The sequence below is a fragment of the Berghia stephanieae genome, chromosome 4 (assembly GCF_034508935.2).
Source record: "Berghia stephanieae isolate SIO BIC M18660-M18661 chromosome 4, UCSD_Bste_1.3, whole genome shotgun sequence".
Taxonomy (NCBI): Eukaryota; Metazoa; Mollusca; class Gastropoda; order Nudibranchia; family Aeolidiidae; genus Berghia; species Berghia stephanieae.
The window spans coordinates 77,150,096-77,152,595 of NC_088363.1; the positions used below are offsets into that span (position 1 = coordinate 77,150,096).

Here is a 2,500-nt window from a genome sequence, read left to right on the forward strand (position 1 = left end):
CTTTCTACATAAGATAGATGTAGAATACCAGGCAAGAGAGTCCAGTAGCGCGCCTTTGTACGTTCTCAATGTCAACAGATTGTCTTAATAAATACAGGACTCCAAATACTATTTTCTTACTCCAACAATGCCTCTTGAAAGATATATAAGGTTGGGCAAATGCTTTTAGATAACTAAATATGATTAATGTTAGTCATTATCAAAAACAAATGTGATTTATTAAGACGTATCAACATCATGTCATGTATAAGTATAAGGTATTGAAAGGATACATTATTCTAGTTGGCATTTTAGTAAGATATGATAAGTAGCGTCTATATACAATATCTGTATACAATTAACAATTCCAATTCCAACAAGCTTTTTGTTTTTTTTATACAGTCACATATATGCTCATAAAAAAAATAATTATCATTATTATCATTATTACTACTATTGTTATTATTATTATTTATTATTATTATTATTATTATTATTATTATTTATTATTATTATTATTATTATTATTATATTATCATTATATATATATTATTTATTATATTATTATTATTATTATTATTATTATTATTATTATTATTATTATTATTATTATTCATCATTCATATATATATTATTATTATTATTATTATTATTATTATATATTATTATTATTATTATTATTATTATTATTATTATTATTATATTATTATTATAGATATTATTATATTAGTTATTATTATTATAGTAGTAGTAGTAGTAGTAGTATAGTTATAGTAGTAGTAGTATAGTATAGTAAGTAGTAGTTAGTAGTAGTAGTAGTAGTAGTATAGTAGTAGTAGTATGTAGTAGTAGTAGTAGTAGTAGTATGTAGTAGTATGTAGTAGTAGTAGTAGTAGTAGTAGTAGTAGTATCGTAGTAGTAGTAGTAGTTAGTAGTAGTAGTAGTAGTAGTCAGCAGCAGCAGCAGCAGTAGTAGTAGTAGTAGTAGTAGTAGTAGTAGTAGTAGTAGTAGTAGTAGTAGTAGTAGTAGTAGTAATAGTAGTAGTAGTAGTAGTAGTAGTAGTAGTAGTAGTAGTAGTAGTAGTAGTAGTAGTAGTAGTAGTAGTAGCATTATTATTACAATCATTATTGAAATTCTATCTATCCTTATCATCACCATTATCATTATCAATTATTGTTTCATGACCATCATTATCATCTTTATCATGCTTTCTTTGGTTTTCATGCAAATCATTTTCTCTTTAAGCACATGTTACTTGTTAACCCTTCTCATGTTCAGTATTACCGATTTAAGACTTTTAAACACTGAGCACAGACCCGCCAAGAGGAGAATACAAATAGAAACAATTTAAAATCCTTATAGTCTTTGGTTTGATGAAATCGAGTGCCGGCACTCCAAATGGCGTTAACTTTATAGCGTGCCGACGAGGGTTCGTGTTGATGTGATTAAATATCGCCAATCGACGCATTGGCTGTTCGTTGGTTTCAAAACCGGGACCTTTTGTCACAGATCAATACTACCTAGAGAAATTGTCAAATAAAAGGTAATGAGGAAAACAAAAATCAGACCTATTTCCAGTTCATTTATTATTCATAATTTTCGTCCATCTATCTTAGATCACATGACCACGATTAATTAATAAAATATGTTTGTTTTTTTTTCAGCAAATATTTATTCGTATATTATATACCATGAAGTCATAAATTAGTATTATTGTAATACAGTACGAGTAATAATCAATTTGCTTTGCAGGGCAAGGTGTTGTGGTTCCCAGCAGCTTTATTTAGTTGTACTTTAATCTCCATGCTTATAAAACCAAAGGGTCAAATCAATATCGAAGGGCATACACCATAATACAAGGTTTTATAATACCATTTTTAGCTTATTGACCTCGCAGGAGAAAGATACAAATTGTTGTGATTAGAAATACTAATTCTACTAACTCTTTTATTTTTATCATGCAATAACACATACTCGCAGGCTCGTTGTGTTATTGGACACGAAAAAAATAACTCGTTTTATAAATACAGCGAGATGAAATAATCGTATAATACTCTTGGAAAATAACTCCTAAAATATGAAAAGGTGAAAATTGACAGAATGTCACTCTACCAGTCAATCATAGAAATTATTTTGTGGTGGAAATTATATTTCATTGGTCACCGTATAATATAATACACTTACTGGAAATATAAATCTTTTCTTTTTATCAGATGTAAAAAATGCTATCTAATTATTATAAAAACATTTTTTAAAAATAAAATTAGGCAACATAATGTTATATCTTAGTCTGGTGGATGTTCATGTTTTATTTGTAATTTACGCTTATAGATTGGTGTCCCGATAGCTTTGTTGGTAAAACACTCGCTTCATACTAGTGCCGCGCTGAGGACCGGTCCTTGGACCACGGTCTTTTAGCTGTGAACCGGGGATCGGTCCCATAGTGGAAGACCGGCGGCGGTCCTCACTTCTTATCACCTTTCAACGGTCTCGCGCCATACTACTTCCCCAGCGATTCGTT

The 2,500-nt window shown here is 29.3% G+C and overlaps 1 protein-coding gene across 1 annotated transcript in view; it reads right to left on the bottom strand.

Annotated features, from left to right (window-relative positions):
* The window catches only part of LOC144971288 (uncharacterized), an 18,657-nt gene extending 17,311 nt beyond the window's left edge, over positions 1-1,346 (bottom strand). The window contains exon 1 of the mRNA XM_078911905.1: positions 1,264-1,346. The gene's annotated coding sequence lies outside the window, so the exon portion shown is untranslated. The remainder of the gene's footprint in view (positions 1-1,263) is intronic.
* Between the last annotated feature and the right edge of the window lie 1,154 nt (positions 1,347-2,500).